This window comes from Lepisosteus oculatus, chromosome 19, assembly GCF_040954835.1.
Source record: "Lepisosteus oculatus isolate fLepOcu1 chromosome 19, fLepOcu1.hap2, whole genome shotgun sequence".
In the NCBI taxonomy this organism is placed as follows: domain Eukaryota; kingdom Metazoa; phylum Chordata; class Actinopteri; order Semionotiformes; family Lepisosteidae; genus Lepisosteus; species Lepisosteus oculatus.
Window position 1 is genome coordinate 6,004,495 of NC_090714.1, and position 21,388 is coordinate 6,025,882.

The 21,388-nt window shown below is 43.6% G+C and overlaps 1 protein-coding gene across 2 annotated transcripts in view; it reads right to left on the reverse strand.

Moving 5' to 3' along the window:
• ankfn1b (ankyrin repeat and fibronectin type III domain containing 1b) overlaps positions 1-21,388 on the reverse strand; it is a 247,474-nt gene that overhangs the window by 197,506 nt on the left and 28,580 nt on the right. The gene's annotated exons all lie outside the window — the stretch shown is intronic.

Genomic DNA, 21,388 nt, shown 5'->3' on the forward strand with positions numbered 1-21,388 from the left:
GAACCTAGCAAGGTTCTATTGAATGTAAAGAAAACGAAAGAGTTAATAGTGGACTTTCGGAGACACAGGCCACACACTCACAGCCCACTCAGTATTGATGGAACGGAAGTGGAAACAGTCACCAGCTTTAGGTTTTTGGGAATTCACATCTCTAAAGATCTAACCTGGACTGTGAACACTGACTCTATCATGAAGAAGGCTCAGCAGCACCTTTATTTCTTGAGGTGCCTCAAGCGATGGGGGATGCCAATACATGTGTTGGTGAACTTCTACCGCTGCACCATCGAGAGCATCCTCACCAACGGGATCACCATGTGATACGGCAACACCTCTTCGCGAGAAAGAAAGGCACTGCAGAGAATGGTCAATATGGCCCAGAAGATCATCGGCTGCGGTCTCACCGAGATTAAACAGCTCTATGAGGACCGCTGCCGTGGTAGAATTCTGGCCATCACAGAGGACAGTCACCACCCCGGGCATGAGCTCTTCACCCCACTGCCCTCAGGTAAGAGATATAAGAGCATACAGACACTTACCACTAGATTCTTCAATAGCTTCTATCCACAAGCAGTGAGATTGGCGAACACATTTAGCCATCCCCCTAGGACCACACCTACACCATCACCATCTACCTCTTTATGATTTCTTATCTATTGCACATCTCCAGTCATTGTTTACACGCCTGTATTGTTTACATTCAAACTGTCTACATGTTTACTTGCACATTGTCTACTGTTTGTTTGTATATTGTCTTGATGCACTGTTTGCACTTTGTTTTGTTTTTTACACTTGTTTTACAATCGAGAGACTTTCTGTAAGTAAGAATTGTACCAGTACCAGTTACATATGGCAATAAAGTTCAAGTTCAAGTTCAAAGGAAAAGCATATTGGACTGAACTGTGCCACACCTGGGAAATTGAGATCAGCAGAAAGGTGTGCTGGGGTCTGCATTAAATAATACCTAGTAGTGAAATAGCCAGGGAGAACTGATGGCAGACTTTATTCTCTCACCAAATGCTGTGTTGATATTTTTACAGTATGGCAAAGTGTGCAGGGTGTATCCGCAAGTTCAATTCAGTTCGGAGAACTGGTTCTCAGACTCTGGGTAGCGAGAAGCCAATACAATTCAACCCCGGCCCCCTGAGGGCCAGATCAGACCAAGAAGTGACACTCACCCAGGGGACCTCCTCTCCAAGCTTATAACATCCCAGACAGCTCATCACCATGTGCTGAGAGCCAAAAACAAAAATCCCGACAATCAGCTTGCTCTCAAAGGTTGGGGATCCATGGACACTTAAGGAGTTTTCAGAATCTGACTGGGTGAGACGTATGTAGAGGGATGCCCAGGAAAAATACACAACGAACCCCCCCCCATGAATCACATGTAATCATAGAGCACTTTCCTCTCATTCACAGGAATAAAGGTTTTGAGGTTACATGATTTGTCAAACTGGAAATTCATTGCTCTGTATTCATTTTGGTTTCTTTTTTTCTGCATCTCTGCTGAAAGTGACTGCTTGAATGACAGCCTGGACAGACGAACATTTAAACCCCTGATCTCTAGGTCTGCGTGTGGTGAGAATCCGTCAAGTCAGGGGAATCCTGGGTACTGCAGCCTAGCTCTGATCCCAGAAAATCAACACCACAGACAGAACGTGACACACCCACTTCTCCGCCTAACCTGCACGGCAATTTTATTGTTTAAGCCTAACAGCCTCAAATTGCTCTCTTTTCCTATCTGCGTAGAATTTTGTAGTTACAATCCTTCTCTTTCAGAAGTCTTTGAAAAGCTATTTTCCGAGATTTAGTTGTGAAACTTTAGGGAGAGGCAACTTGAGAGTTTTCTGCCACACGCCCATATACAGTAGAAGCGTTTCAACTCCCCTTCAGTAACTGAGATGTTGATGCACATTTGGGGAATGACTTGTATGAGGTCTCTCAGACCTGGGGGTGATAATGGAAGATGAATTCACTGTTTTTTATGCCGTCGTATAAGCCCTGCTGGCCTTCACCCAAACTCCAGATTTCACTTTCACATTCACAATTTCAAAATCTTGGTCCTGAAGCACTAGGCAAAGAAAAAAATCGAAAAGATTTTAAGCACCCAGTCTGTGATTTTAATGCTCATCTCGACAAGACGCTCTGATGCCAACTGTACTGTGTGCAAAGCGGAATTCCACAATGGCCAAGTTTAAACATTTCAGATCTGTTAGAAAATGTGACTTTCCGCAGTTCCGCTGCTCAGCTTGATCACAGGATGGCGCGTACTGGAGCAAACCTACAGTACATGGCAGTCAGCGTGCGGCAAATCCGTCCTCCAAATGGCATTAGAGCTGTTCAGGACAGATCAGTGGAAAAACATCATCAGCCTAGGGAGAACGTGTCTCATGAGATGTGTGTAAATGCCTTCAGTGGCACAAAATTAATTGAGGAGTCCAACATTTGGGTTTAATTAACCAGCTCGAGGCAGAAAGAAAATCTTTCTTCATATTGCTAAAACACTTTTCAGAATCATAGCAGTGCCTCACCCAGAGAAGAGCACTGCCAGTCCTAGATAGCTCCTCTTTTTTATCTATGCAGAGCTGTGACAAGCTTAATGCATACAATGTATACAGGATGCTACTGTATGTACAGCACCTGTAGAGTAAGTGCCCTTCCTGACTGTGCTATGTTCTGGGTTGTCACAGTCCCCTGTCTCCATGTCGGGGAACGTGTGTCAGTTATTGAGAGAAACCCCTGCAAACTAATAACCCAATTTTATTAGAAAATGAAATGTTAGCATCAAATGAATCACTTCCAGGGCCAGATGAAAAACAACAGGCAGAGCACTGGGTAGTGGCAAAAGGCATTTCTGCTTGAATAGGGGAAAACTGGATTTGAATGAAACTGGGAAAGCCAAAAAAAACGATACTCTGGAGCAAAACCAGGGAAAATGTTGCACCCCTGGCAGATCCGGTATACTTTGGTGGGCCAGAAAACAGATCAGAGTGAACAAAATTCACATATTTCAAACATGCTCGTCCCCCCCCCCAAACACTGATCCTTTCCCTGCCTTCTCGGATGTGCCTCTTAGTGACAGGATTTTGCTTTTTCTCGCAAGTTCAGACTGATTTCTGCTGGCCTGTACCTCTCTGTGCACTCCCTGGCTGGGGCTGGCCAAGTTAACTCCACGACACAGGAACAAATGGTGTCCACGATGACCACGCTGAAGCGATGAGCGCACCTAGGCTTTCACTGATCACACAGAGGCCGCTGGAACACGGATTCTAGACTTTGGCCACCCGGTGTAGAAATCTTTGAATGTGTCTGGAGCATGGAGAAAATAATGAGCTAACTTTGCCCCTTTATTCATTTTCCTGGACATGTTTTTGGTTTTAACAGGCGAAGTTTGGCGGTTTTCTCAGTGTTTATATGTACTGTATGTCAATGGATTAGAAGTGCCATCTTGCAGCTTTTGAGGATAGATGGGAAACTAGGGAGGTTTTTTTAGAAGGGTTACTGGGGATTTTGTTTTCTACAGCCCTTTCCCTTATAATATTTCGAATGGTCCGATGCAGTTTGGTAAAAAGTCAAAAGCTAATTCTCCTGTATCATCTCCTTGGTTTTTTTTCCCCGCCCTGACTTCCTGCTCTCTCGCCAGCGCTCGCTCTCCCGCTGTCTTGATTCCTGCTTGCTGCCACAACACAGCGAGCCGTGCGTCACAGCGATTTCCCTCCACTCCTGAGCTGAGCCACGCAGCCACAGGGATTTATCAGGAAGCAGCAGCAGCAGCAGCCAGCTTGTGTCCAGATCAGCTGGCACAGCGGGCAGATCAGAGCCGACGCCGGCCATGGTTGTCACGGTTAGGCTGTCTCGTTCCGGGGGCCCGCTTAGTCTCTCGGTCTTCAAACAACAAACGCAGCTTTTCAAGGTCCGCTTTGAGGAATGCCTCGGACTGCATGTGAAGTCCCCGATCTTCCAAGGTTTTACAACTCACTGGGCTTAACCCGTTAGTTCTTCCACGCTGTACAGTATAAACGGAGTTAGATAAACTCTATCCCACTGCTGTTTCCTGCACGCCTAAATTAAGTTAAGAATTTAAGGTTAGGTGCAGTGTGTACTGTTTCTATCAATGATTTTTTTATCTTTAGAATAGACGTTGGGGTTAGGCCTTTGCGACTCAAAGTTCTTGGATCCTGGGTTCAGTTCTGGGTTGGGTTTGCCTGTTTATGTATAGTCTACCATATCCTCCCTGATTCATTTTGGACATTCTCTGGAAGCCACAGCTGCCTCTCACCTCCCAGGACTAAATCTTCTAAATAGTCCTTATATGCTATTGGCACCTATCAGGCATAAGCAGCTTTCTGAGAATGGACTCATGGATGGAAATGTTAACACTCCATGTGCTAAGTAAGTGGTACCAGACAAACCATTTATTTGGTTCTGCCTTTGAAAGTTAAAATTGAAAACTTGAAGCACGTTACTTCTACTCTACGTGGGCTCTTCAACACACTGGGACATCGTGGAAGGGAAAACGGGCATGCAAAACCCCATTCAAAATCCTGGCACATTACAGAAGAACTAGAGATAGAATTCAACATTGAGCACCCAGCTAAACGAAGGAAAGAAAGATCCTGTATCTGTCATTTGAACTGGTGCAGCAATATGTAGAGACAGCAAAATAACATTGATCCGTGATTCAGCGCTCCTGCCTTTTAAACCACCCTGCAGGCTGATGTATGCAAAAACTATGGATTTATGGAAAATCCCGCCAGAACAAAAGAAGCCAACAACGAAAGAAAAGAGATTGCCTAGGTGAGGCACATACTGAGCTCCAAGGATGAACCCAGCTATGGTTTCAGAATAACATTTAGTTTCGTCTATTTGGAGACAACGCGCCTTGAAAGAACTCTGTGAAGCCACCTCCGGGCACTTCAACGTTCCAGAGCAGCGATCAAAGTCACGTTTCGGGGGCAGGTGCACAGGTGAGGACTGAACGCCGACCCCCGAAGAGTGACCCCAGAGGCTACGTTCGCCAAGACAGGACGCAGGTCGAGCCTCTTTTCCGAGTCTGCCGAGTGTCCACCCTGCGGCCACCCACCCCCCCCCCCAAACAGAGAGGCAGAGGCTGCTGGGAGAAAACAGCAGCGGCTCTGGGCTGCATTAGTCAATTCAGCAGGAACAGGGAAGGGACCAGGAGACCCTGTGCAAGGAGATGGGAGAGGGGAAGGAGAGGTCACACAGAAATCAGAGCTTTCACTGCAGGCCAGGTAAAGAAAAGAGGCTCAATCACACTCAAGAGGAGCGATACAGCTGGACTGCTCCCAGCTTCCCCTTCTGGAGAATTCTTCCCAGCTTAAGACATTTTTCTCATCCTTCATCTTTGAGGGGAACATCAGGTGAAGCCGATGCCTTGGAGATTGGTTTGTTGCTTTCCATCTGCTTTGTTGCCTCATTTTAGCACAGACACACCAGCCTGCAGACATTGGTTTCACTCCAAAAAGCCATACTTTACTAGGAATAAAAGGAAGAAGTGACAGACAGCTGATCTCAATTTTACATATAATATAGTGCCATACGTTACTGAAATTTGGTGTACCGTCCTTAAAATGACTGTTTTGACCTAGCGCCTTTATTGTACGGACATCAAAGGACAGGAAATTCTAGAAAACACCCTTTTCAAGGTTTGCTTTTAATACTGGCCAATTTTCACTCATTCTTTATGACAGGAGATTATTTCGAAGGATATTCAGGGCCTCTTCGAAGCTGAGCACCTTTTAAAAATGTCCTTAAAACAAAAGTAACTGCGAAAGCTGGTCAGTTACAGAAACAGCATGTTCCCTAGCAAGCGTGTCGAAAAAGAATAAAACGCTGAAACATAGGAAACAAACAACAAAAAAGGAACAAAGCAAGCAAAAAAAAAAAGAAGAAAGGTCAAATTAACTGCTTAAACTGAGTAAAGGTGTTCTGTTTGAAGACATTGGAAGAAAAAGTCTTGAAATCAAAGAAACGCTTCTGTAGTGCTAAGATTAACTGATCTACCAACAAGCAAATGAGCAAGACAGCTGAAATGGCCTAGTTCTTATCCCTAGTTGGTGGCCTTCTAAAGAGTTACCCTGGGTCAATTCATGTCCCCCTATCTGACTGATGACACAGCTGGCCATACAGCTCTCAAACGCTATGTAATGTTTGTTGGTATTGCCACTGGCCCAACCTTTTCCATTTATTTCAAGATCTTTACATCTTGCTCTGGTATAAATGTATCTCATGCAGAAATTTTAGAATCAAGGATATGAATACCATAAAGCAAGGAATTAGGTGTGAGCTGGATCAAAAGCACCCTGGGCCTGTTACTGGAGAGTCAGTATGGCTGGTTTAAAAGTGTCTATTGACAGTGCGGTGAGCATACTTCAGTTTAGAACCACTTACAGCTCAGTCTATCTGTACTAATCCTTATTTTGCTTATTCCTAAGGCTCGTGGTGTTGTTGACACAGAAACCAGAGCTGTGTGTCGTTGTGTGTACATTGAGGTCTGAATGTATGGCTAGTTGTTGGGTCAGAATTAGTATTAATGCTAGAATACCTAAATAATGTGTTCAGGGCTGGCGCCAGTGGATTCTAGTCAGAAGAAAGTTTATTCATTCTGCCTTCCAGAAGTGGAAATATAATACACAATCGCTCACCGACTTCATAAGAACAGTTTCAAATAAGACTAAATCATTTGGCCCATTTAGTCCATTTGGTTTTTAAGAACTAATCAATCCAAGAATCTCATTCCGGCAATTTCTTGAAAGAATACAAGTTATCAGCTGGAACAACCTTTGGCTGGGCAGCTTGTTCCACTCTCCTACACCCCTGTGGGTAAAGAAGTAACTCCTGTTCACTTTAAGGGATCATATGAAGTATTGGACCACTGGGAAACTGATGCCTTTAATTATCATGGAAGAAACTGCAGAGAAAAATAAACCAGGCACTGGATGAATGGTGAATATAAAAAATACATGCTTTAGTAATTTTAGATTGTGTCCTTTAGTACAGCAGAGTCACTGTTCTTCATTTTAATTTTGACAATTTAATATTATACAAACTACGCAGGGTGTCACGGTGGCGCAGTGTTTAGCATTGCTGCCTCGCAGCGCTGGGGCCCTGGGATCAGTTCCAGACCTGGGGTGCTGTCTGTGTGGAGTTTGTATGTTCTCCTCATGTTCATGTGGGTTTACTCTGGGTGCTCAAGGTTCCTCCCACTGTCCAAAGACATGCTGGTGGGTTAATAGGCTCCTGGGAAAACTGCCCCTGGTGTGGATGTGTGCGTGTCTGTGTGCCCTGCGATGCACCAGCATCCCATCCAGGGAGTAACCTGCCTTGCGCCTGTTGCTGGCCAGAATAGGCTCTGGCACCCACCACAGCCCAGAACTGTAAGAAGTAGTTAAAAACACATGGATCAACTGTGTATAATATAATCATACGCTGGAATTCAAAATGAAAAAATAGTATACGAGACACTACCAACAGTATTGTACCATTTCTCTAGGAAACACAATTTTGAAATGAAACCTCTTCATGCTGGCAGTGTTATCAGGTATCAAGCTGCGAAGAGAAAATTATTAATTTAAGGTGACTCCCCTGTACGCAAGATAACGGCGCTCTAGCTCATCAACACCCAATAAGATTCTGCCATGTCCGCGACAGTCTGCCTTTCCTTTAAAGATGCCATCAATAAAGATCTCTCCCAGGCACGTGGTGCAGGTTTGATGGGCGATATGCGGGGGATCCTGACAGAAAAAAAGATGTATCTCTTTTCCTTAGTTCCAGAAATGTCCCCACAACAACAGCAAAATCAGAACAGGACTGGAATTCAAGAATCGGATGATTCTAAATGGGTTCATGCCACAACATGATTGATTCTAAAGGGATCTGCTGCATATTGTATGGTCTACCTTTATTTTCCTTCATGGGGACAGCATACAGATCTGCGTACTAAAGGTTAAGAGTCTCATGGAAACATCGTAATCAATTTCACACCACATCTTTTTTTGTCGTTGTTTTTTCTCATCCGTGTGACCTCACCACAGTCCCGATACGGCTTTTCCTAAAGCACATCAGCTTGTCCACAAACTGATCACACTATGAAACTCTAACTCTCAGAGGTACTTTTTTTGACCCGTGTCTCACTCTTCTGACTGACTGGAACGGAGAACGCCTTCCAGTGCAAACACCAGCGATTTATTTTGTTCTCCTGACCCAGCTTTTACGCCTTGAAATAAGAAGAGTGTGCGATAAGCTTTAATTACTCAACCGCCGCCACTGCACTCGCCATCGTCTTGAAGGATTGATTCGGTGACATTTTAGAGTGAGAGATGCGCGGCAAAAAAAAATAATCAAATATTGGTCTGTGAAGTGACTCTGCTTGACAGTGCCGCTTGTGGCAATATCATCACAGAGCAGCAAATCAATACAGGCCTCTCTCCTTCTCGCTCGGCTGTGGAACGTAGAGGCCAGGGCCAGGAGTTTACGCAGCGCAGTAAAACTCAATTTTCATTTCTCACCTCTGCTTGCTGCGCAGACGAGGGACGTAATTATTTCTTCCCGATTTCCCCTTCCATTGCCACTTGGAACGGTCTGTCTCAATCCTAACCCCCTCCCATCCCTCCTGAATGAATTTCTCTCCTTTCCTCTCCCCGACACCTTTTTCAAAAGCGCTCCGGGCTAAAAAATTAATGATCCTTATAGAAAATGGGAACGTTTAGCCACCAGGACCCCAGAGTGATGTGCTCCTTTTTATCACCCTCTTCTTTTCTGTGAAGTTTCAATAAGTCAGAATAATTATGATTTGAGTAGCGCATAAATTAAGTCATGAATTCGTACTGGAGATATCCACAGGCCCTTGGAGTTCCCAAGACCAACATGCAATTTGTTTCACATATACTATAAAAGTCATCACCTGCACGTCTTACAGAGATTACTTATCCGAGATCTAATTGTGGAAAAAGACCACTTGCAATGAGACCATTCAGGCTGTTACCTCCACATGAATTTCCTGTGCAAGCCAGCTCCACAGGTCACTTGTCCTGCTGAAATGACAGCTTGTCTACTTTAAAGAAAAAACGACTTATAAAAATATACATTGTTCTCAAATGCAGATTTCACGATGAGGGGAAGGTGTTCTTAGCCTGCAAGCCTTGTCTAATTAGTGACTGCTCAGTAGAGTTCCTGGGTTTTCTGTTCATACAGAAGAGCATACCTGCCACGGACTAAAAAAAGGACACTTTTTAATTACCATTCCTTCATGCGTCCGGTTTCCCTTTTGAATCTACCTGACTCCAAATCTTTTTTGTTCTCACGCTGTCTAATTTAAATCACACTAAAAACAAGCCCATTAACTGCAGCTCATATGCAGTTGTTCTTGCTCCTCGACTCAGAACCGCCTTGATCTTTTGACTTACAGCATCGGCGCTGCTTAGTCTTCTGTGCCCTCGCCTGCATTTTAAACAGCCTTTCCACACAAAGCTCTCACGTTTGTGGTATTTCACACCATTTGTCGGCTTAATGCGAACCAGGGTTACTATCGGGCCCCTGTACCTGCGCAGACACAGGGCATTTTCTCCAGCTGTTTCTCAAGGGCCTGAAGACCCTTAGCTCGTCTTTCAAGATGCCAGGATGCTGAATCTTACCAAGACAATGTTCCGCCCGTGTGCAGAAATCTCTTCACCACAGCTTTCCTGCTTTACCCCAGCTGAGTCAATGATCTGTTGCTCATGCCCAGCCACCTATCAGGCACATGCTGTGGAGAAATGCCTCTAGGAACACCGGAAAACAATGTCTTGTGTACACACTGGACCAACGTCTGTACAGTTGGATAATCCACTCCGGGTTTTTTCCCTCCTTGTCCTTGTGGATAACCATGTTATTTAAGGCAGTCTGTCACAGGGCCTGAGGAAACCCAATGACGCTGTAATGCCAGACACAAGCTAAGGAACAAATTAAGGAGCTGTTTCCCCACAAAGACAGAAAATGCGCTTTAGTTTTTGTGCTTTATATTATCTAAAAGGATTTCTTTCTAAATCTAGAAGGATTCTAGGGTAGCAGTAAAGGCTCAGATTCCTTAACACCTACAAAACTGCCTCAGAGCAGGCCTACACATACTCGAGAGAAATTACTAGACAGACCGTAAGTAATCCAAGTAATTCTAAAACACTGGAAAGTAAAGAAAAGGCGCTGATCACACCTCAATTCTCCCAGTTCCCAAGCAGTTAGGGCAAAAAGACGCCGAAAGAAGATGTCGAAGACGTCAGTAGAAGATCGCGTCTTTTTTCCGCACTTGCATGAAACAACGTCACTGGGAACTTTGCGCGGTCACATTGAAGTACAACCTCCAGACTCCAGTCCCTTCAGTTAGCGAACACTTGCCCTCACTCTCCTTCCCAGTGCGGAGGGTATTTTTAGCCACGCTGTCACATGACCCACCCCCCCCCCCCTACATCAGCACAGTACACCTGGCTCCTTCTCCAGAGCTGCCACTGTCAGGATTAATGACGCGGCGAACAGGAGGAGAGACTGTGGCCGGGGCTGAAAAGGCACAGCTGCTGTTTAACAGTGCGGGGCTTCTTTCTCCTGCAATGAACTTGTCAAAGCGTCAACCAGTTCAACACTTGGAGGATACTGATCTTGCAGTTTCAATGGTCAACTTGCAGGCAGCTGAAGCTAGAAAAACCAAGACTTTGTGCTTAAAATGCCCTAAGTGTTTGTGATGACTATTTTATTCTTTCTGCATTTGCAAAATTTAAATACACCTCAAAGCAAGGATATGCAATTTTAGGCAAACATCTGCTATGCTATTAAATAAAGATAAGATAAGATCACTTTATTGGCCATATACAATTTCTTGCACTAGGAATTTGTTTTTTTTTCCGCATACCCCAGCTTGCTCTCCATGAGACACACAGACAGGGAGAGAGAAGCGTGGGGTCAGAGCGCAGGCTCAGCCATTTATACGGCGCCCCTGGAGCAGTTGGGGTTAAGGGCCTTGCTCAGGGGCCCAATGGAGGAGGATTCCTCTGCCGGCTGCAGGATACGAACCGGCAACCTTCCAGCCACAGGCGCAGAACCTTAGCCACAGATCCACCTAAAGAGCCACATAAAGCACAATATGCTGTTTAATAAAGTATTTTTTTATGATATCCATGTATTCAGGATTTATTTTGTCAGCACTGCGTAGCATTCTAGCATATTCCAAATAAACTGCTTATAAAATAACAAAAATTAGATTTTTTTAACGTTTCAAATTACATGTATGTTGGTCTCAGAAAGGTATGGTAAAATGTGATCAAATCCTGAATAGGCTTAAGGTACACAGGGAGGTCTTCAAAAAACAAAGTTCTAATTGTCACTCTTTGCTGCAAGTGTTGAACTTGAACTTGAACTTTATTGCCATATGTAACCGGTACTGGTACAATGGAATTCTTACTTACAGAAAGTCTCTCGATTGTAAAACAAGTGTAAAAAACAAGACAAAGTGCAAACAGTGCATCAAGACAATGTACAAACAAACAATAGACAACGTGCAAGTAAACATGTAGAAGTGGTCATATATTGTAGGAATGTTTCCTTTTATAGAAAAATAACTCAAAGATTTCATCATTGCACAACAATATTTACAGGTATCCAAACTTAAATATCTCAATGGGGCTCTCTGCACCCGTGTTAAATATTCTGGTGTTGTCCAATGATTGTTTTATACTAGATGGCGTATATTGTTTTATTAGAGATAATATCAGTTTTATACATTTTTCGAGAATGCTGAGTGAGATACAATCACAGAATGTTGATCCAGCTACAAAGACTCAAGAGTTCAATGAAAAAAAAAAATGTGATGACGCTCAAAACTCGAAAGCAATTACTGTTTTAATTAACACAAAGTAAAGCTTGGCAGAATGGGCAGATTCAATGTGGCCAAGTTTTTTTACATGACTTTGCAGTCCCATCAAGCCAGAAGCCTGATGAGATTCAGAGTTGACCGATTTTTACTGCTGCCAGTTCTTCCATGCCCCGACAGGCTAAAAAGGGTTAACCCTTTGTTAATATATTGCACACATATATATTCCAACATCTGCAAACATGCCACTGTTTTGCAAGGGTTTGAGTTCCTTTAAACTGACTTCAAAAATTCAATCACCACTGTACATCTGGATAGTCGAGCAGTTTTCTGAAATAAGTCTCCATCTTCATTTGTATGTAGGTAGTAAACTACGGGGCAAAGGTGCTGCACGGGGGGAAAAAACATGCCAAAACAGTTTAAAGCATATAGAAACAAAATGGTAATATCCAAGATCAATCAGCAGAACTCTGTTCCAGATCCCTCACACTACTCCTGAAAGCTGTAGTGTAGCCCACCTCACACTGACAGGGTGCACCGGCGCTGTCCTGTCACTTTGCACTCTCAGGACACGTATGAACAGCGCTAAATACCTCCGATCCTTGTGTTACTTTCGCACAATCTGTAATTGTATTGCAAAAAGCAATTGTATAATTTATTGTATCCTAATCTTAACCTAATCCCCTAAAACCTCTGTCCTTCTACTCTTCTATCCCTCTTAGCCAGCTCGCGGATAAAGCATTTCATTGCTATCAACACCGCTGTACGCTGTTCTGTTCATACACTGATAAATAAGCCTTGATTGATTGACTGACTGAGTTCAAACCAGACAGGTCTGTGGCTGCACACTGAACTTCGGCCTCCAGTCCATGAGCTGAACTATGCCAGCCAATCCTGTAAACCGTTATCTGTTTTTGTGTATTTCTCTCTCCCCTAACGTGCATCTGCAAACTGAACAGTTGTCACCGCATATAGAAGTAGGGTTTCAGATCTAAGGTCCAGTGCAGTTCAGCGCTAATTAGTGCCTGTGTAATCCTTTCTGAAACAGAAGGGACTCGGGAGGTTATGAGAACAGCCTCACCCCTGGCCTGTTACTGGAGAGTGTGCTCAGCGAGAGCAAGGAGGACCCTCATGCTGTCTGGGAGCTCCTTGGCTCTCAGACTCGTGGATGAGGGGAGGGCTCACAGTTTGCCGAGAGGATGTCAGCCAGCGCCAGGCGGGGAGTTCACACCGAGAGGCTACACTGCCACCAGCCCCCGGAGACAAAGTGCGAAATCTCTCCGACAAAGCAAGGAGAGGGCATTCAGGCACCTCGGCAGCCGGATCCGGTCCTGCTGAGACACGGCGCCACCCCTAGGCCACAGGCGGCATGCTTCCGTGCAACAACATTCGTAGTTGCCTCCATCAGCCGTTTGGCTCGAAAAAAATCGCACCTCTGGAAAGGTCCACACAAAAAAAGCTTGCAGAAAACGATGAACACAGCACGGTTAGGGAAGAGCAGATTGATGTGTAGGAATTCCTCTGCTAAACTGTCACCGCATCGTAGCCAAGCTCCAAATCTGCAGAGGACGCCAATTAACAAGATCTAAATGTTTGGAATGGAGGTTCCCGTTGAATTTAAGTTTTCTACGTGCATAATTTATGCATACAGGTTGTAGTGCCATGGGTTCAAACTAATAAAACCCTGGAATATGTTCCGCTGTGAGATATGTTTTAGTACTGTGAGGTTTAAAACAAACACAATATAATAGGAGTGCAATGAGCCACCTGTTGACATTGGCTCATTTATGGAACTTCACGCTGGCCTTGGGTTTCTCCCTTGTCCAAAGAGGGCAACAATCACTGCTCACTCCTCAATTTGTTAGTCTGGGACTTATACAATTAGAGCAACCCATTTGTTGAAAAAGACACCGTGTGAGCTGGCCTCACGCCTGGAAGTTCTTCCTTGGCCAAGCCGCACTCAGACACAAAAATATGATGCTAAATCTCCCTTCATACTCATAAAGCTGAGACTTCACACAGAGCAAGCTAGCTCACAGAGGGTACAGTTACACGAGGTTACAAAAATGGGGCTAAAATGAACTTGGGCTACTGTGCTCTACAGTGGGGGGACATCCTGGCTTCAGGCGACAATTGGCAAGACCCCACACCAAGTGTCTCAACTATAGATCCTTTCCTGATCTTGCAACACGAAATCCCCGATTAAGATTTCTCGTCCCAGGTACATTCACTCAACACCCCTGAGCACAGTGCTCGAGTGCCTCGGGGATGATCTCTTGAAAGGAGGTGGAGAGCTGAGAGGGTTTTCCTTTGATGTGAATGCCCCGCAGGACAGAGAAGATACTGGAAATTAATCTGTCCCTCACAAGAAAGTCCAACTCTTAATGGGAAGACCCGTTCAAACCCAGTCTAATGAGATGACCGTTATCCTTTGGATCATGAGCAGAAAAAATAAAATCCTTGAATCACACTTCAACAATCCAGCTGTAGCTCTCTCTTTCAATTTCAATTCAATTCATTTCAATTCGAGGTGCTTTATTAGCATGACCGATGGGTACAATCAGTGCTGCCAAAGCAAATAAAAATAATGAAATTCACATGAAACAAAAAATAAAAGTAAAATAAAATCTACAGACATATTACAGACATTTACAACAAAGACATATCATAAAATATTTACATATATTGCAGACAGATGGAGCATTATTGGGAGACTGACTCACTGTTCCTCAGGCTGTGACAGGAGATCACATACTGGGCTGCCAGTTCAACTGAGTTCCCTCCGCCCTCTCCCAGTAGGATTGGGACCCGTTGTGATTCTGGCAGGTGTGGGAACTCTGGGATTAGATTTCTGAATTTAGGGAAGAATGTTTCTCTAATCCCAGAGTATCTGTCACAGTGCAGAAGGAAGTGCTCTCTCTCTCTCTCACGCAAACCCGGACTGTGCTGTATTTGGACTTTGAAGCCAGGATGCAAAAGCTCCAGTGCACATCACATTACACCTTCTTACCCCCTAACCCAGACTTTCATGGTGCTGTGTAGCAGCACAGCCACAGAATTTCCAACACAACCTGGTTTTTATGATCTTCTCCTACAGGGCTGGGAGACACAACATGCTTCTGTTACATATCTACACACAAGGAAATATTTTTCTTTAGCATTCCTAAATGCCTGGATGTAATTTCAATATTCATTTAGAGATTTGTACTCACCGATTTTTCTACAACACACATTTAATTGCTGCAAGGGTGATAAATCTGACATGCAGCAGCTCGAAAATTGAAAAGCCTTTCACATGAGCACGCTATGATTTATGAGCTTCACGCAAACCATTTGACTATTTTTGGGAGGTGCATTCCTCTGTGCACATTCGTGACCTAATTCCCTTGTTTGGTGACTGAGCCCAACCTTGCAAAAGGCACCGTGCCTCTGAACGCCATAAAAAAGACTTTTCTAAAATAAACACCTGACTTTCCTCTCAACGTTGATTCAGAATGTACTGCGTATATATTAATTAAAGCAAATGACTGTGTAAGACAACACTACAGCATTGTAGTATACATGAGCACTAACAAAAAATGTGAATTATTTTAATAATAATATAATTACCCCTTCCAATTTCAGACTGTGGGATAAACACACAGCACAGATTTCAGATTAACCGCTGTCACAGCCCAGTCTCCTCCAATCAGCATTTCTGACTGCTAGATTATTTTGTTTCTTGTTCGGGAGCTATGGTTAGGTAAGCTTTGGTGCATTATGATATAACATTTTCTTTTTATGACTTGAAGTGGAGGGCACCTTTCTAAAAGGTAGAACTAATCGAGAAGATGTCAAACACTTGGCCCTGCCGGCCTGCAGCTCTGGCACTGTGAAAATATTCATTTGAGAGGGAGCAGAAGCACAGTGTGATCTGAAGGTGTCGCACAGCTTCCATTTCATAGTTATCTAAGGCTTTTAACATCACAATGTGACAGACGTGCCTCCGTTTGAATGCCCTTGGCTTGTAGGTCACTGGGGTTAAATATCAGAATTGGCCCACAGTGATTACCCTGTCAACTGTCAGCACTAATATTTCTCCAAGCGCTGTCCTCATGAGGGAGAATAATAACCAGGAACGAAGGAAGACTAATATGATTTCAGTTTTAATAAAAGCCAGTGGACGTGGCTTTGTATGAGTGTCAGAAAAATGCCAAGTTTGGAGTGTACTCTAAGGGGGGAAAAAAAAAACACAAAAACTCCCCTCTCTGCAGCACATTTGTAGAAGGGTCGGGTTTGTGATGTACCTCAGGTGAAGCTGGAAAACCCCCCCCCAATTAAAAGTCAGACATAAAAGGCAGGAAATGCTCAAGATTTTTCAGGGAAGTTTCTTACTAATGCCCTTTTCGCCTCACCAAAAATCATCTCTTAAAGGAGAACTGTGACGCTATTTCATATTTTGGGGTTACTGTAGATACAGTAGAATCAGCATTGATAAGTGCACTTCAAACGGCAATAAAAGCAAAATGCACACAGTAACTTGTAAAACCTCCAATTTACATCACTAACTAGATGAAATTTCCAGGTATGTGCAGCGCTACATTCTGTCACTCAGAATGAGGCACCAAAACTTCTGATGATGTGAAGCAGCCCTATTACATTGTAAACAAGCAGGCTTGTGAATACAACTCTTTAAATCCAATAGAAATATTGCCCTGGATATTGAGAATGTTTTGCTGACAAATACTACTTAGTTGTCAACTTAGCATGCAGATCACGCTGGATCATTTCTGCAGTGAAATATCTGCCCTGCAACCTGTACTTAATTCACTTGAACATCCCCGTACATTAGTCGTTACAGTGACTAGTGAGCAGGAAGGGCCGCTTTGTGTTCCAATTCATGGGAACTCTCGTTCTCACTCGAGATCAGGGGTTTGCAACAATGTGCCGCCTTACAATACTTTCACAAAGTTCCTGATATTGTGCTTCATTAGAAAATGTGTAAAATTGTTCTATACCGCCAATGAATGTATTTCGTTACAGAGATTTAAGAACTGGTCTGAGAAATTGGGACAGTTTGAAATTCCCCGTTAAATTTCACTGAGGAATTTACCCCTGGCCTCCACAGTGCCTTACCACAGGAGTGATAATGTCTCCTCTGGGCACTTGTCGCTTTTAAGGCAGTGAGCTCACAGGCAACTGGTAGATGGGTGAGTGGGAGACGGGGGACAAGATGGCTGACTCACACCCAAAATTGCAGTGCTATGACTGGATGTCATAGCAGCGCAGCGACCCAAGCCTGGCCCAAAACAGAAATTTCTTGACTATAGGGCGATCAACACTTGGCCACTTCCTGCGCTGCATTTGAAATATTTAAATAATGAAGACTGACTTCCTAGATATACAGACCCTAAGCAAAAGAATGTTCTTCTCTGTGCTGCGATTATTGCATCTGAATGCCTTGAAGTGGCTGTTGGATTTCACTGCAGGGTAAAAGACAAGAGAAAGCTGTTGAACTGGCTGTACCTAGAAGGTTTTCCCAAGTATACCTCCTTGGCCTCTGCTCTAACACATAGTATATCTGTGGAAACCGATGAGAAAGGGATTTAGACTGTTGTCACTCTCAGACAAGGAAACGAAAGCTTCAGAACACAAAAGACTGTTCAAACTGCAATCAATTTCCATCTGGCAAAGATCGGGTAATACTAAATATTTCTACAAGGCCATTACTGACGTGGCTGGCTCTTAGTCTTACTGTACCATAATGTTAAGCCTGTTAAAATCTGGCTGTGTCTTCTGTGGGGGGTATGACAGATGATCTGGTGACAATCGGCTGCAATTACGGAAATCACGCGGCTTGCTTGATAAATATGCATGTTTACAAAAATTAGCCCTCCTGGGGGTGAACAAAAGTAAATTCACAGAAATATAATTGACTTACTGAATCTTTAGTGAACCGTATAGCAGGGTCTGTAAAAGCACTGCAGGTTAGAGAGACACTGTAAGGCAACAGCTCCATCTTGTGTCAGCTCAAGGCTAATACAGAGGCGCCATAATACCTGGTAGCGTGATTACAGGGTAATAGGATTCTAATTTAACCCAACACTCTGCGTCTTCACCAGGGGTGGGACAGTGGTTAGCCTTGCAGCACTGGGGCTCTGGGTTCAGTTCTGCACCTGGGGTGCTATCTGCCTGGAGTGTGGAGTTTTTGTGTCTTTCCCATGTTCCTGTAGGTTTCCTCCCACAGTCCGAGGTTGGTAGGTTAATTAGTTGTGGGTATATTGGCTCTGGTATGAGTGACTGTGTGTCTGTCTGCCCTGTGATGGACTGGCATCCCATCCAGGGTGTACTCAGCCTTGCGCCCGTTGCTTGCTGGGCATTCGCAACACTTTTCTATGACTTAGCCTCAGAAAACAATCTCCTCTTAGTTTTCAAGAACATTATCATTACAAGAAGATCATCTCTTTTGAGCCATATCAACTTTACTTTTGTCTTTAGAAAAAAAAAAGATCGACAAGAGCACAGACCAATTTTTAGGGACCTCCACAGAGGATGGAGAACAAGTTAAAACCTCGACTGTGCTCGCTGAAGTCACTGCCCACTAGGCACGTCACTTTAACTTTATTTGAGCCCGAACTATATATTCAGAAGTCAGTACAGTAAAAATCTATCACACACTGGACAAACGGGCAAACGGCAAGTGTAAAACTTCATTCTTCCAACATTGGTCTGACAAAATTATGAACTTTGACCTCAGTCACATGTCCTAAAAAAGATAGAAGAAAGACAGCAGCCCAAGCAAACAGTTACACTGCAAAGACAAACGGTCCAGTATTAGGAGGAACATCATTTGGCACTTGATGCTGTAGAAAGAAAGCAATAAATACACCAGAAGAAAAAATAAAGTGGGAAACAGAAAGATAAGACGGGATCTGTAGGGCATTTTTCTAGAAAGACACACCTTAAAACTAAATCTGGTCACACACAGCTACCCATGGAATAAGGCCCTGCCAGCTATGAAAATCCCACTCTCTGAAACAAGGCCTTCAACCATATTTAATAGTGCTTCATAAAGTCTTATCTGAACAGTGATCGGTCAAGGACCAGCAGTTTTTCAGAAGATATAATCACTAATCACTCCCTGTCTGAGAACTCCAACATGGCTCAGAGTAAAATGAGCTTCTGTGCTAAATTGGCAGTTTGTGTTATCTGTTATGACAGGGCTTTTTACTTTCCTTTGTAAATGTTATGTTTGAAGGAGGTATCCAGCTGACAAAACTATTTTATTATTCCACAACGCAATTGGAAATGGAGTGTTGTAGGTCTCACTGTCAAGGAAAGCTCTTTTTATTAAAGTGGTTGTGACAAAGCACCCATAGCAAAGCTTTAATGGTCAATATTTAAGTAACAGGTCATGAATGTAAAGAAAGGATATTATTATTCCTGTTCTCACAGGGATTTCAGAAATGAGAGTATTTCTATGGTCTAAAGTAGAAGGAAAAGATGTGCTTCTGGAAAGAAGAACTTCTGCTCTTTATTATACAAACGTTGTAGGAGTTAAGTTATTGATCATTTATCTCATTAATCAACTCAATAAACTGGTATCTAGACCTGTTAGGGGCATTAGGGCAAGCAAGAGTCATTAGGAAAGAGCTTTTAATCCTCAGTCCTCAATGTCTACTCTATCCAAGAGACTGAATTTCCTTGTGCTCCTTCTCTTGATGAGAGAAAACGTCAGGCACTTTTGGAAGTAATGCTGTAGCCGTTAGTTCACAACTTAAGGCAATAGGAGCTCGGAAATGTACAGCATGGGTGGTTGGCTTGTAGGGTCTTAAAGACTTCCTGTATCCATATTGTTTTAATTGCTTAATTAAATCAATCTAACTTTTTGCAGGTCTTAATAAAAGGTAAACGTTTTAATTATACCAGGAACTCCTGTTGGTCTGCAGCATCACGGCTGTGAGCTGAGACACACAGAAAAAACTAAAACAGTCTAAATTGGGTGAATATGCAATTAAAGTCACTGTCAATCCGTACTGATGATCACACAAAAGGCTTAAATAGCGTGCATGTTTGTGTGTACTGTATGGACAGCACATGCCTATGTTTTGAGCTGTGCCTGCAAACTGATAGGATGACATGCCAGCCACAAGTAATCATAATAAAAGTTTAATTAGAGTTCGATTCCAGCGAGAGGCTAAAAACAGGATCTTAATAGCAATGAAACGTCTTGGATCTACTGTATTTAACTTGAACGAACATTAAAAACCAAGCAGCTTGTGACTGGAAAGGCAGGGAAAGCACCTTTCTTGCGAGTTAGCCTAACTTTCTGGAAACTGAGCCGAGACGGAGCTCCAAGATTAACACGAAAACCAACGTCACTTTTCTGCAGTAAGGCTCAAGCAGAAACAGTACATGTTACATGGAGTCAAGACCCCAGGGCCTGATTTCGGTTCTGAACTGTGGTGTCTTCACCTTGTGAGTTTGCATGAAGTTTCACAAGATGTTCCTATTTCCTTCCTAAGCCTAAAGACATTCTGGCTAGGCTAAGCAGCATCTCTGAATTGTCCCTTTGTGTGCATGTGTGTATGCCCTGCAATGGACCAACATCCCCTGTCCAGGCTACCGGCAGATTTCAGGTTGCCTTGAGTCTTAAGGCGAAGAAGTGGTCCTGTGATCATGGATCAAATCTGCTGTATATATACAGAACGTACACTATATATATACACTATACATTCCACAAAGAAGATCACATTTACTAATGGGCTTAGTGGCTGAATCAGGACCAATCTGTAATCTCCTCTGAGGGTTCTGGCAGACACTGCTGCCACTGGTATAGCAGGTAACAATGACAGTTCCCGCAGTTTGCAGTTTTTAACCTCCGCAGCCGAGTTACTCAATCTGCTGCACACCCAGTCCTCTCCACTCCCGCACTCCCGATAACACAACCCACTGCTCCGCCGTTACTTCCACCCCGTTCATCATCCACCAGTAAGTAAGGATCTTGGAGCACAAGTGTGCAGAGGAGCGGATCGACTGTTCTTTTTTTATAATGCAGTACGACGCCTTCATGTGCTTATTTTGGCAAAGTGAAACTCCACCCTATTTAACAGCTTCATACTTATTTTAAGTGTGTCTAGATATCATTCCACTGATGTTCCCATAGAGCAGCTTTCAGCTGGACATCAAACAAAGGATGGTTACACTACCTGGTACCTGCCAGTCCATTCCTTCAATGCCCCACCACCTCCCTAACCAGTTCCTCTACTGCTGTACTAATGGAGCGGATTTATTCTTAACCCAGATATCCTTAGGGGCTGGTGTAACCATGTTGTGAAACGCCCACGTAAACAGCCTGTGAAACCACATTAAAGAAGAAAATGGTACACGATCTGCTCTCAGTGTTGTAGATGTGTCCTTAGATTAACTGTGCACTTTCCATGTGAAAGAAAAAGAAGACATTTTCCCTGGAAAACTCTATATACACTCAGCAAGGGCAGGTACAGATGTACCCATTATGCTAGCCAATAAGACTTATCACTGTGGAATGTGATTTGC